The 15,759-nt window shown below is 29.5% G+C and overlaps 2 pseudogenes; both read left to right on the top strand.

The window, feature by feature from the left end:
- The first annotated feature begins 321 nt into the window (after positions 1 to 321).
- On the top strand, positions 322 to 4,812 carry LOC149510705 (uncharacterized; annotated as a pseudogene).
- Positions 4,813 to 7,199: 2,387 nt separating this feature from the next.
- LOC111284048 (large ribosomal subunit protein uL10-like) lies at positions 7,200 to 8,370 on the top strand (annotated as a pseudogene).
- Positions 8,371 to 15,759: the final 7,389 nt, after the last annotated feature.

Below are 15,759 nucleotides of genomic sequence, written 5' to 3'. Positions count from 1 at the left end.
TTCTTATAAAGAAAATTTTTTTATAGGAAGAATTTTTTTAATTATTAATCACTCAAATAAATTTATTTTTAATCAATGAAGCTTTGATTTAATAGCAAAGAGGAGCTTCTAAAATTTTGAAATCGCAAATTATAATTTTACTATATGTGAATTTAATTTAATTTTTATTAAATTTATCTAATTATATTTTAAATTATTGACTGATTATTTAAATAAATGTAATTCTTGATCATACTAGTTATTGATTTTTTTTTCTCTATCTATAGACAATATATTGTTTTTGAAATATCTATTCAGTTAATTATTAAGTACACACGCCAGCATAACTTTGGTTAAAATTAATAGAAAGTAAAAAATTAAAATTAAAATTTAAAAAAAAAAATGGAGGGACAAACAAACGGACATTGACCTGTTAACGCTACAACACTTACGAAGTCTTTCACTTTAAGCATTCTCCATGATCCAAACTTTCACTGACTGAAGTTCCCAGAAACTTTGCAAGAACTTAAACCGGCACAACCAAAAATTTCAGGTTTGTCTTTCTTGTACTCAATTGAGTCATTGAATTTGGAAAAGCACCCACCAAGCAATAAGCTTGAATCTGATTCTAATGGTCGTGCTGCAGTCTTTATATGGCAATGTAGCAAAGCTGCAGTCTTTGTAATTTTTGTTTTGTGTTATGAGAAATTGGGTGTTGATTTTTAGTGGTATCTTCTAGGAAGTGGGTAGCTAAGAAATATTGAAAAAAGTGATTGAATATTGAAAATTTGGAAGCATGAGGAGTGTTTGTCTAGCTGTTGTTTGTATAATGTATGAGATGTTTATCATAGGGTTAACAAATTATGTCTCAGAAGTGGAGTTTGAGTTCAAAAAAGGATATTCTGTGGAAGTGGATTTCAAGTATGAAAGAATTGATGAGGTAAAGAAACATTGTAAACCAGTTTATAATCTGCTTCTAAATTTAAAGCTGAAGATAATAGGATAGCTGATATAAAAGAAGAGCTGAATTTTGGGTGTGGGGATTGGCGGCAGGATGTAGGTGATGCTCCCATTATGCCGTTTGATGATAGAAATATGCCTAAGAATTTATCACAGGCTCCTTCGATTATAGCTTCTTTCTGGATCACGGATGTTGATCTCGACTATCGGACTAACAAGTCTGTAAGTGTCAGTAGCATTTCGATGTTGGGGTTAACACTAGATACTTCATTTGCAGAGAGGCCGTATGAGGGAAGTCCTCGATTTCAGATATGGTCTAGTCATACACAGCTTGCAATTTCATTTGAAGGGATTTACACTGAAACCAAACAGAATGGTGGGGAAAGAGTGATGTGTTTGTTGGGGAATGCAATGTTGCCATCTAGGGCGTCTGACTCAAAGAATCCACGGGATTGGTTGAAAGGCTCTGATCTAAATTACAACCAAGCACCTCTTTTGCAAGATGATCGGATATTTCTTGTTCTTCATTACCCATTGACACATTCATTGACTAATAGGGTGATACGAGGGGAGTTGAAAAGTTTAAATCCAAAATCAAATGAGAAGTACTTTGATCAAGTTAACATTTTGGCCCAGATGCTCAGGTCAACAAAATATGAGTTTGGCTCTGAGAAGATTGTATCCAAGGCATGTAATCCTTATCCATATTGAGAAAACTTGATGAATGCTGGCATCAATGTCACAAAGGCAATAGCTTCTGTGCAATTCTTGAGCAAGTTACTAATAGTGGAACTTCCACCGTTGTGCCAAACTGGAAATGCAATGGCACGGATGACTACTGTAGTAAGTTGGGTCCTTTTGTGAAAGATAAAGAGATTAAAACCACAAATGGAAGCTTCAATACGTTACATGCAGGATGTGAGGTGCAAACCAACTAATGGGCATCAAAATGCTAGTATGGCCAGAGTTGCTGCAGTTTTTCAGGCTGCTCCTGCATCAGAGGATCAGTATAGAATGAGACGGAGCTCCGGGCTTAGCAACATGACTCTAGCTACTGAAGGAATATGGAATTCTTCTAGTGGGCAGCTTTGCATGGTTGGTTGTCTTGGCATAGTAGATGTAGAAGGGAGTAGCTGTAACTCTCGTATCTTTTTGTATATTCCTCTCTCATTCTCCATAAAGCAACGAAGCATAATTGGTGGGAGCATTTCAAGTATTGATGAAAGTAATAAGGTGTACTTCCCTTTATCATTTGAAAGGTTAGTGAGGCCCTCAAAGTTGTGGAATTACTTCAGAGCACCACATCCCTATTATAGTTACTCAAACTCCAATCAGCTGGTGTAATCCTAGAAAAAAATGACCCGTTCAGTTTTGGAACTCTAGTCAAGAAATCCTTGCTGCAGTTTCCTAAACTGGAAGACACAGATGACTTTCTATCCAACCTTTCTATCCTTGCAGAAGATCTGACCCTTCAAATCTCTGCAGTTCCTGATCAGTTTCCAAATTCTCATCCCCCAAGAGTAGATATTCAGATGGATATTTTTACACTTGGTCCATTGCTTGGGCGCTATTGGCACTCAAGAAATCCAACCACCAGAGAAGAAGACACACCTTATCACATTAAAGCTAAGCACACTGAAAAACAGCTCCTTTTGAATGTATCAGCTCAACTAACAACTATCAGAAAAGATGATAGCAATTTTTCTGTTCTTTTTCCAGAGGGTCTTTATGATCCACATTTTGGACGGATGGATCTTGTTGGCTGCAGGGATGTCCCGGCCTCGTGGAAGATCTTAGTTCAGACCATGGATCTTGAATCCGGGTTGGATTGCTTGACAGAAGTCATAGTGTCATACTCGTACCCTCCCACTACAGCTCTGTGGCTGGTCAATCCAACTCTGAGAATTTCAATAGCCGGCCAGAGAAATGAAGATGACCCACTATATTTTGGAATGAATAAGCTTCAAACTCTTCCAATTATGTACAGAAAGCAGAGGGAAGAGATTCTCTCTCGCCGGGTGTTGATGGAATCCGCTGTATTTTGACTCTTTCATTAGCAATTGCTTGCATTTCAAGTCAACTGTTTTACCTCAAGCAGAATGCTGATTCATCTCCTTTTATTTCCCTTGTCATGCTGGGTGTCCAAGCCATTGGGTATGGTCTTCCTCTTATTACTGGTGCCGAAGCTCTCTTCAAGTGAGAGGCTTCTGATTCTTATGAAATGCGATCTTATGATCTTGAGAAAAGTCAGTGGTTGAATTTAATTGATTACATGGTAAAGCTTCTTGTTCTAATGATGTTTCTTCTCACTCTTAGGCTTTTTCAGAAGGTGTGGAAATCTCAGATCAGATTACTTTCATGAACCCAACCTGAATCACATCGTGTCCCAAGTGACAAGCGGGTACTTATTGCAACCCTTACCATGCATGTCATTGGATACATAGTTGTTCTGATCATTCATTCTGTGAAAACTAGTCAGATACCACTTCGAACAGATAGGTTTATAGATTCAAGGGGTCACTCCCAATTGCTACGGGAATGGGAAATTGAACTAGAATATTGGCCTTGTTCAGGATTTCTTCTTGCTCCCTCAAATCATTGGTAATTTTATCTGGCAAATCGATTGTAAATCTCTTAGGAAACTATATTTTTGGGATTACGGTTGTCAGACTTCTCCCTCGTCTCTATGACTATATAAGAGCTCCAGTTTCCAACCCTTACTTCGCAGATTAGTATGAGTTTGTGAATCCAACTTTGGGCTTCTACTCTAATTTTGGGGATGTTGCCATTCTCATCACTGCAGTTTTCCTTGCAGCTGCCGTCTATTGTCAGCAAAGGTGGAATTATGAGCAACTTAGCCAGATTCTTGCCTTCAGACAGTGTAGGCTTCTTTCTGCAGGATCAAGAGTTTATGAGAGGTTGCCTTCCAAGTCATTTGAAGCTAAGCTTGCTTCTGATGTTAATGGGAACACCTCACATAAGCTAGAGCACGATGATGAAGAATAATTTAATGCCTCCTCAGTATTACTGACAGAAGAGTTGTTGTAAAACATATGGGAAAGTAGGTGATATTTTCATGTTTGTTTTCCAAGTAGAACATTTTGGCTTCTAAAACTGCAATTAAAAGCTTTATCTTGTCCTGCATGCTTTGACAGTTTCCCATCAATAGAAAACAATTAAAAACAATTATCTGAACTTCATGCTGGTTTTATCTTAGTCTAAAAGCACCATTCTTGCTGGTTAAATTTTCCATGGCTAAAGGCTGCTCTGCTACTCTTCTAAGGGTGTGTTGCCGAAAGAAAATAAAATCATTAGATCATGTTTTACATAGAACTTTCGAGTCTTCTTATGTTACTTGCTAGCATAAAAGGATAGTATTTCTGCCTCTGCATTTGTACTTTTCCAACACATGCTATTATTGAAACTTCATTTTATTTCGAAAATTTTTTTTAAAATTAAATTTTATCCGAAAAGTTTTTTGAAATTGAAAACGAACTTCAACCGCAAATTGAACTGGATTGGGAAGTTTCGGACCCAATTGAAAAAAATTTATTCCTACCTTAATTTTTGGTTTAATTTTACCCTTTAATTTTACTAAATAAAAAACAGAAAAGGGAAAGTTTCAATAAAATTTGGTGAAGATGATTTTAAAGGGGCATTTGGTTCAAAACAATCCATGCATTTTTTCTTAGAATCTTATTGTTTGGTATTTGATTTCAATATGTAATTTAAGAAAATCTCATGTTGAGGAAAAGTAATAAATTTTCAATAGTATCAAAGTTTTGGAATAAAAAATCCACCTCTTCCTGTGATATTATAGAATTATGGGAAAAAAATTATGTTATTTTTAAACTTGACCTAAATAAAAAATTATAAAATAGTCGTTACTATTTTAAAAAACATGTTTGAAAGCAACTGCAAATCAATTGTAGATTTTTACTACTAAAATTTTTTTTTATATTACAATTAATGACGTTTTCACATAAAAAATGCCTTAAATAATTTTGTTTAATTTTTTTAAAAGATCATTTAAGTCATTTTCTGATAAAAATGCCTTAAATAATTCTGTTTATTTTTTTATTATTATTTAAGGTGTTTTCTGGCTAAAAACACATTAAATAATACCCTATATAAATATCTTAAATAATCTCCTAAAAAAATTGATCAATATTATTTAAGGCATTTTCTAACAAAAAACATCTTAAATAATCCAAAAAAAATCTTATAAGTAATCCTAAAAAAAATCAAACTTATAAACTTAAGATTAATAACCATACACTCTAACAAACTAAATTACTCTAATTTTTTTATATATTTTATCTTTTAAATCTTATAAGTAATGAAAGAGATTATTTAAAACACTTTTAGTCAAAAACGTCATAAACAATCCTCTTACCACAATTTTAAAGCGCTAAAAGAAAAAGGTTGAACTTTACATTTTTATGATTAATAATCATATGCTCTAACCGATTAAGCTATTCTAAATTTTTTATGTTTTATTTTTTAAATTTTATAAGTAATAAAAAAATTATTTAAAATGTTTTTAATAAAAAATACTTTAAATAATACGATCAAAAAAATTAAAATGTATTATTTAAAATATTTTTTTTATAAAAAACATTTATAAAAAATGCTTTAAATAATGTCCTTTAAAATTTTTAAAGGATTATTTAAAACATTTTTTATTAAGATATTTTTAAATCAAAAATATCTTAAATAATCTCCTGATATATTTTTAAAAAAATTATTTAAGATTTTTTAAATAAAAAACACTTCAAATAATCTCCTTATATTTAAAAAAAATTATTTAAGATATTTTTAAAAATAATCTCTTTTAAAAAACATTAAAAACTATTTAAAATATTTTTGAACCAAAACACTTTAAATAATTCTCTCATATTTTTTAAATGATATTTATTTAAAATATTTTTAGATAAAAATAACTTAAATAATTTCTTTTAAAAAAATAATCAAATAAACTATTTATTTATTTTTTATTGTTAAAAACATTATTTTTCATTTGAATATTTATTATTAATAAAAATTAATAAAAAATTATCATCATATATATTAAAAAGATTGTGATAATTATTTAAATATTAATATATAAAAAAAATTTTTAATCAAATGAATGAATTATACTTAAAAAAAAACCTGCAAATATCACACTTTCTAAAAAGATCATATATATTTTTTTAAATTTAAAATTTTACGAGTTAAATGTCTTTAAAAAATTTTAAAATTTAATTTCAAAATTAATTAACATTAAAATCATATAAATTAAGTCAAATCACGTTCAGATTGGTTGATTGATTTCCCGTATTCAAAGGGATTAAATCCCTTACGAGCACACAAAAAAAAATAGGGGAGGCCATCCATCAGCCAAATTACTGGCATACACTAAACCCCCACATCTGGCACCCAATCACCATCATCGTCAAAACAGAACACCATCAAACCTCTTTTGTCTCCTCTCCCGTTAACCCAACATCAACCACGAAGCAATCGCCACAACACAGAGCAATCAACAGCTTCCAATCAATTTCCAGAACACCAAGCGGTCTGGAGCAAAGTCAAGGAATTCTCGGTCAAGGAAGCCAGTTCCAGAATTAGTCAGTAACCCAGAAGTGTCAAACAGGAATCCCAGCAAACCGTGAGCCTTAATCAGACACCGATCGGCTGCAAGAACCGAGAGCTAACACAATTGGCTAAAAATAAAGCAAAAACAGAAAGTCACAAATAAGGCATCAAGCAAAGAAGCAACAACAAGCAAGAAGGCAATCCAGGCAGAACAAAAAAAATCCAAAATTTGAGCCAATTTCCAGAAATAGCAGTTTAATACGTACACAGAATCCAAATAGAGCCAAGAAACATTCATCAAATACAATTCCAGAAGCTAGAAATTGCACAAACCCAAATCCAAAATCAGTCCCCAGTTCGCACCCGAGTCAATCCAGCAAAAATTCAATTCCTAGAAACAAGAATTCATAGAAAATCCCAAATGCCCACAATCTAGTCCCGAAACCACCATCACCTGCCTCACTTCGTTTAAACCTGAAATTTCCCACACATCAACCCAGAACCAAGTTCACAAACAATATAGAATAGCAAGGAAACCAAAACCCAGAAAACCCATACTTCGAACCGAACTCACATAGAGCTTCCAACAGCCAACGTAGATAAAAGAATTCAGAAGCAATTAACAAAAAAAAACAAAAAAAAGCAGCCAAAGCCCTCTAGGTTTTTTTTTCGCTCTCAACCACTCGCAAATAGAAGCAGAGGTTAAAGAGACGGCGTCGTCTGGCTGTCCGCCTTGGCTAAGCATCAGGCATCGTCTTGGCCCTCGATTTTGCCCTCTGTACAACTTTTTATCTTTAATACTAACTCTTTCGCGAAATGGCAGTGAAACCCTCCAAGGCAGACAAGAAAATCATGTTCGACGCGAAACTGTGCCAGCTCTGAGACAAGTATACCCGGATCTTAATCGCCGCAGCCAACAACGTGGGTTCGAACCAGCTCCAGAATATTCGCAAAGGTCTCCGAGGTGCCTCAGTTGTTCTCATGGGTAAAAATACTATGATGAAAAGGTCGATTAGGATGCATGCTGAGAAGACCGGGAACCAGGCTTCCTTAATCTTAACCCTTTGCTTCAGGGAAATGTGGGTTTAATCTTTACAAAGGACTTGAAGGAAAAGAGTGAGGAAGTTGCCAAGTACAAGGTTGCAGCTCCTGCACGTGCTGATCTGATTGTGCCCATTGATCTGGTTGTTCCACCCGGCAACACCGGGTTTGATCCTTCACAGACCTCTTTCTTCCAGGTGCTTAATATTCCAACCTAGATTAACAAGGGTATTGTTGAAATTATGAACAGGCAATCGGTTTAATGGTTAAGATTTATCTTTTTGACGAAAAAATTTTATGTTCAAATATCATTGAGATTATTTTAAATATAAAATTATCTTAACTTATTAAATATGATATATTTTTATTTTAATTTAAAAACTTGAACAATTTATTTAAATTTTTAACTTCCAAAGGGTATTGTTCAAATTATCACTCCTGTGGAGCTTATCAAGAAGGGTGATAAGGTTGTGTCATCCGAGGCTGCACTTCTTGCCGAGCTGGGAATTAGGCCCTTCTCTATGGTCTTTTTGCCCTGTGTGTTCATGACAATGGCTCAGTCTTTAGTCCAGGTGTATTTGACCCACTTCGGCCGTATGCAGTAGCTTGCATCAGGCACCCAGCCCGGTGGTCAGCCCAATTACTCCAGCTCGTGTGCCACCAAGAATAATCTTGGGCTCATTTGTGAATCCAAATCATCAAGGCCTTATTCCAGACTTGGATTAAGAGTTAACTTGGACCCATTTCATGTTCAATTTTTTCGACTTCAACTTTGACTTGACCCAACAATTAGTATGACTTTTTATCTTACCTTTTTATTTATTATTTATTTGGATCAGAGATGTTTTAAAATATATAAGATGATAATAATAAATTTTTTTTTAAAATAAATTTATGAGTTCTATCAAATTATTAGAGAATCTTTATGAGTTTAAAATTTTTTTATGAATTTTACTAAATTATTAGAGAATTTTATAACCTAATTTTTATATAAAAATTATTTTTTAATCATACTAAATTATTAAAGAATTTAAATCTTGAATTAAATCTTATCAAATTATTGAATGGTTTAATAGATTTTCTTAAAATAAATTTCATATATAATTTTACAATAAAATATCATTTAACTATTAAAAGATCTATATCAAAATAAGTTTTATTAAATTATTGAAAGATTTTATTGATTTTTTAAAATAAAATTTAAATGAATTTGATGACGAAATCTTTTCAGAGTAGAATACTAATCTTCATTAATAATTTTGAGGTAAAAAAATTATCTTGAATTACTATCAAGCTATTAGAGTAATTTTAAGATCAAGTTCTGATAATTAAATTATTTGGCTAATTATCAAAATGTTTTAATGCTTGGTTAAGTTAAAATCAAACTAGTATCATTATTTGAATGGGTATTATGAAGGTGCTATAATTTTTTTCATACGTAATCGTATTTTCAAACTTAAAATATGATTTTGTGAATCAAAATTTACTATTTAAAGATATTTAAATCAATCTTAAAACTCTTTTTTAAATACGATAAATTTTATCAAGTGAGTAATAATATCTCAACAAAAAAAATTGATAACAACTCTCAAATTTTATGTCTAATGATGAATCTACATATCTATACATATTGACAACTATTATTATGAGACCTATTATGTCATTATCATAGTTGTCTGCCGGTGAATGCAATTGTTATCAATAACATGCTTGGTTTCTCCAATGCAGTGAATGTAATTCAATTTCTGCTCTTTTCTACTTTTACTTCGAGCTAACTAATTTTGTGAGCTTCAAATTTTCCTTCAAATTCTCTTTTTTCCCCTCTTTAAGTATGTCTCTCATTTACAAAAGGAGGCTTTTGAATCTTGAAGTGTCATGTTCAAGTTTCATTAAATATGGATGTTGTTCAATTAAATATTATTAATTTGATTAATTTGTTTTTATTTTTTACTTAATTTATGTTAAAAAAGCTTGTTTTAACGACTGTAATTTTTACTGATACATGTAATTCATAAAATAAAACATATAATTTTATTAAAAAATAAAGAAAATTAGTTAATTTAAAAATGGAATCGAAACTTTAAGTAAAGTATTGAATATTGACAATTCGGGCTGCGAAAAACAGGCGTAACAGTGTGTTCTTGGCAGTGGTAGGGAGAATCGAGGAAGCATGAAATTTAGGAAGCAGACTTTAGACTGAGAACTCAAACCTAAAATTGCAATTCAATGTTTTTCTTGTGTGACATTTGACCAAATTTCTATATAGAAAATCTTGTGGCCTATTGTTTTTTTCTTCACTTAAAAGTGGTCATGGATTGGAGAAGCTATGTATCAATCATCACATGGTGTTGATCTTTCATTTCTAGACGAACAGAGAGTTTGGGATCTTTATTTTTCAGGTTTTCAACTACAATCTTGAAAAAGAAAAAATATATATAAATGTAGGATAGGTAAGAACTATCGAAAAATATTTAGATGAAATTTTTTAGGTGATATTTGTGAAATATTTTATTAAATGATTAAAAAAATTAAAATAAAAAATAAATTAATAGATTAAAAAATTTTATTACATAAATCAAATGTATAAATTTTAAAAAAATTTTAAAAAAAATTTATATATTTTTGATATTTTTTTACTAAAAATTTTAACGAAATTTTTACATTTGAACAAATATTAATCAAATTTAAATTGTAAAGAACATTTTCAATATTTTTTTATATATATTATTGATATTCTCATTCAATTCTATCAATCAATCGATTTGAATTTTTTATTAACATTTTTATTAAATATTTTTAATAAATAACTCTGCAAATTTCACCTAAAAAATTATCACTTAACGAATTTCACATTGCCAAATCTTGTTAAATTTGAAATGAATTTTCAATATCATTACTTAATTAAATTTTCTAATTTCTATGCAACAAAAAATCATTATAAATATATTATCATATTTGTTATGGCAAACAAGCAATGCGAAATTTTATAATATTTACTATGATTTTTTAAAATTATTTCTTAATTAATTTTTTAAAATATTTTATACATCGACAAAAATTTCATTATGAAATCTTATTATATTTGTAACAAATTTTCACAATGGTTGGCTAATTAATTTTTTTATTGTATTTATTATCGCAAATACAAAATAGTGAAACTATGAATTTTTTGCAACAATAATAATGGTTATCTAAAATAAATAAAATTTTTGTAAGAAAAAATTTTCAATGTTATTACTTAATTAATTCTTTTTAATATTTTATGAGATAAAATTTGTTACCAATATTTTATCATATTTGTTATGGCAAAAAAATTATTGCAAAATTTTATAATATTTGCCACGATTATTAAACTTATTTCTTAATTAAATTTTTTTAAAAATATTTGTTGTTTAAAATAAATAAACAAGAAAATATTTTGCAACAAAAAAATTTGTTGTGTAAACATATTTGCTACTACTATAGTTGCTGTTAAATATAAAACATTACAACGACAAAAACTTGGTGTCAATAATGATTTGCAACCAAATAAAGTTGCATAGTGTTATTAAGCAACCAAATAATATTGTTACAAAAAATTTTTACAATCAAAATATATGGTAATTAAAATAAAATTTAGACAATGATACCTAATCATTGTAAAAGCATAATTCATATAACAACAATCTAAAAGTTGTTGCAATATATTTTTTTTCAAAACGATAATAGAATTTATTGTGTTAACTTTTTATCAACATAAGTAAGGGTAAATTGCATTTATAGTTCTAAACCTTTTATTTAAGTTTCAGTTTGATTCTTAATATTTAAATTATTTCATAATAGTTTCAAACCTTTTAAAATAGTGTCAATATAGTCTTTTAATCAAATTTTGCATAAAAATAAGAGAGAATTATAACTTAAAATAATAGTTCCATAATTATTTTTTTACTATTATATTAAAACATATTCATTAGAAAGATAAATAAGACTCTCTGTCAACATATAATTTGTTACGTTAACCTTTTATCACCATCATTGATATAACAGAAAGTCATTGTAAAATATTTAGCAACAATAAAATAATGTTTTGCAACCATATTTCTGTCGCTAAAAACCATTTTGCTTATATGATTAAGTGCCCAATTCACTTTTCTATCTAACAAGCTAGAATTAAGGGGATATGGCTGGCAGCTCTATGCGGACTTTATAAATATGAAACCTTTGTATTCGGAGTTAAAAATTAATTATGAGAAGTGAAATGCAATATATATTTTACAAATAATAACAATAATTTTAAATTTACTGATGACTTTTGGATATTTATACATAATGAAAAGTAATATTTTTTTAAATTCAATTTAATTGATTCATGCAATTTTTTTAAGAGTATTAGTGGAGCTAGAATTTTTATTTAGTGGGAACTTAGTTTAAATATATTAAATTATAAAAAAAACAACAATAATAACATAATAATACTAAAAAATAAAACTTCCGTATCCAATTATAATTGTTAAAAATTTTATTATTGTTATTAATATGATTTTATATTTTGAAAACGTTGTACAATAACTTAGTTAGTAATACTTTTGATCACATTTTTTTAAAATACATAATTAAGTTACCATTCAACAAATTTTTTATTCAATTATACAAACAAATATTCCAAATATTGATTACTAAAAACTTTCTCTCTGCAATCAATTATAGTTTCAAAAACACAAAAGCTGAATTGATAAAATTTTTTTAATTTTATTAAAAATACATATAGCTTCATAATTTGTTTTGTCTTAATAGCTTTAGCCCCCATGAAACTATTGGACCTAAAGCGATAAATGTAATAATGCAAAAATAATATATCACAATATGCTCACAACAAACAAATAATAATCAATAATTAATAATGCAAGAAAGATAAAAGCATGTCAAAAATTACATGAAAAACTCTCAATGTAGAAAAAAAAATCACAGACTATTAAAAAATTTTAACTATCAAATAATGTGCATGCAAAGTTATTCTCTAGTTAAAATTAGAGCTAAACAATAATTAATTAGATAATTGGAGAAATCACGCTAAATAAATTACTCAATAAATATACTATAGATTTGTTTATAGAGAGCTTAAACTTCAATCTTCACTATTTAGAATGTAAAATGCTGAGTCATGAACGTGTTGATAAAATTTTAGATCAATCAGATCATAGATCAACCTTCATTCAATCTCTTGATAAACTAGCACTCTCCATTCTCCTTTTCATTTTTCTCTTTTTCTTTTTTTGGTTTCTTTTTTTTGCTATTCAATGTTGCTCTTTTTTCATGTCACTTTAAAAGTAGCCTTCACATCTAATTAAAAATAGGGCTCTTAGGTTAAAAAGAAACAAAGTCCCGTGGCCTTTAATTGGTAAACAATGAATGTGGTTTGATTCCACATCATAACAATCTCCCCTTTAGCCCCATTAAAAGGAGAGCCATCACTAGTAGTCTCATTCAGATGATTAACAAGATCATATATGTTTTTTTTGCAATAACTCAATTTTTTCTTTTATTACTTTTAACCAATGCTATTTATCTGAAGTAGTTTACACATCTTGGAAGTTTTCTAGCTCTTCCTCACTAGTAACTAAAATAAAATCTAAACTTGGATACTTAATGAATGGTCGATGCTTTTTACTAGATCTTCTAAGTTGAGACTTTACACTACTTGATGCCAAAGGTAGTTCCCCTATTCAACATTCTCTGACGAAAAGGATTGCTTACCCTATTCAACACTCTTTGAAGGAAATAACCCTTACTCAAAACCCATTGTATCTAGCTCATCATAAACTGTGATTGGCTCATTTGTATCCTCAAGTTATATCTCTTGTTCATTTTCACCATCTATGGCTCTTTAGGTGAAACCCCTATTAATGTTGTATCATCACACTTAACCGTAACTCATGTAGTTTTCTCACTCTTTTCAAAGTTTGCTATGGTTTCTTTTTCATAGAAGAATACATCTCTACTTTTTACTATCTTTTTCTTTATAGGATCCCATAATCTATAGCCAAATTTTTTGTCAGTATGTTTGACAAACACGCGCTGTATGATTTTACTGTCAAGCTTTGACCTTTGTTATTTCGACACTTTACACCCAAAAACTTTTAAGTGAGAGTATGATGCATCTTTTCGCATCCATACTCTTTCTAGAATGTCAAAGCCTAAAGGAATTGATAGTCATCTATTAATTAAATAATAAGATGTGTTAATTGCTTTACCTCAGAATGGCTTTGGTAATTTTATCATACTCAGCATTCATCTGACTTTTTTCATAATGATGCGGTTCATCATTTCAGCTACACCATTATGCTATGATGTTTCAGGTTTTGTCATCTTATACTTGATCCCATTATAAATAATATTCTTTAAAGTCTTTGGATATGTATTCCCCATAATTATTAGTCTGAATACACTTTAAGGGCAACCTTGTCATTCTTTCCATCCTAGCATAAAATTTTTGAAAATGTTATAGTATCTAACTTTTATTTTTTAATATATACATTTTAAGTTTTACGTGAAACATCATCAATAAAAGTAACAAAATACTTACTATCATCCAATGACTCAACTTCAATGGTACTACATACATCCAAATGAATCAATTTTAATATGTTTTTTTCCCTTTGAGAACGCTTACAAAAAGAAATTCTACGATACATGCCATATAAACATTGTTCACATAAAGGAAAAGACATATCTTTGGTCAAGGAAATAAAAGACTACCTCATCAAAATCTGTAATCCCTTATCATATATATGTGCCAGCCTTTTGTGCTGTAAATTTGCTGAAACATAATCTTTAACGGTATTTATCTTATTGTCATTCAATTACATTTGTGCAACATTGTTTTTCTCTTACAACTATCATATAGATATTTTGAAAAGCTTTTACTGTCCATTTTGTAATTGACTTTCATATCATTCCTTATGAAGGACATTAATTTCAAGCAAATTCATTCTCATATTTGGAATGTGTCTGATATCCTTTAAAGTCAACATGTGACCTTATTAGGTTGTAAAATAATATCACCAACCCCAATAATTTATGACATACTCTTATTTTTCATATTGGTAAAACCAAAGTCTCATATTTTGTAAGTTGTAAACAACTCTTTCTTGGAAACACAATGATATGCCGTTTTTATGTTAACTATCCACTCAATGTCTAAATGACCAACATGATTATAGTCACATGTATACAAATCAAAGTAATTGAATCACTATTTGAATTCACTGCTACAATATATATCATCATTTGAACTTTTTCCTTTCTTATCTTTTTGCTCTTGCTTTAAGATTTTGCAATTTGTTTTATGTTATTGAGTTTACCATAGTGGTAGCACTTTACTTATCTTTGAACTTGGATCTATGTCTAAACTTGCTACGACCTTTTGAATTATGACATTTATCGATGTTTTTGCCTCAATTCTTTTCTGTGACAAAAGCTTAATTCTTAGAGTCTAACTCTTTTTTCCTTTATTTCTTCATTAAGCATATTATTCTTTACCATCTCCACTGTCATCTAATAGTTAGAAGCTGAATCAAGAATAGTCACAACTAGAATATTCTAGCTATTTTACAATGAACCAAAAAAGAAAAAATGCCTTCATTTCATCATCTATTTTAAGCACTATAGTATTCATCCAATTGAATATATCTTGATAATCACGCAAGTGTTCTGTAATTAATCATCCATTATTATATTGTAAAGATGTAAACTTTTTAACAAACATAAATTTATTCATGCCTGTCTTCCTCTTATACAATGCTGTTAATTTTTTTCAAACAATATAAGTATTTGTCTTCTGTACTACATTATAGAATACACTGATATTAACTCATTTTCTAATTATGGCTAGTATATTTCTACCTAGTTTCTTACAGTTTTCATCTTTCATATCTGTTGCTTTAGTCAAATCATTTAATACTGGCTCATGCAATTTATTTGCAATATAAATGATATTCCATCATTAGATTCCAATTAAATAATTTGATACTGTTAATTTTATTATGAAACTTATGTCACCCTCTGTAATTGCAAATAAAATTTACTTATATATAGGGTTGCTACTATATTGATGTTTTAAAATAACCATAACTCTAACACCAATCATTGGGTCTAAAGTGACAAATATAATAACACAAAAACAATATATTGTAATAAAACTCACAGCGAATAGACAACAAT

This window comes from Durio zibethinus, chromosome 28 (genome assembly GCF_047325235.1).
Source record: "Durio zibethinus cultivar Kanyao isolate XHJ-2024 chromosome 28, ASM4732523v1, whole genome shotgun sequence".
NCBI lineage: Eukaryota > Viridiplantae > Streptophyta > Magnoliopsida > Malvales > Malvaceae > Durio > Durio zibethinus.
The sequence above is the reverse complement of the archived record's forward strand: the minus strand, read 5'-3'. Positions and strand labels throughout refer to the sequence as shown.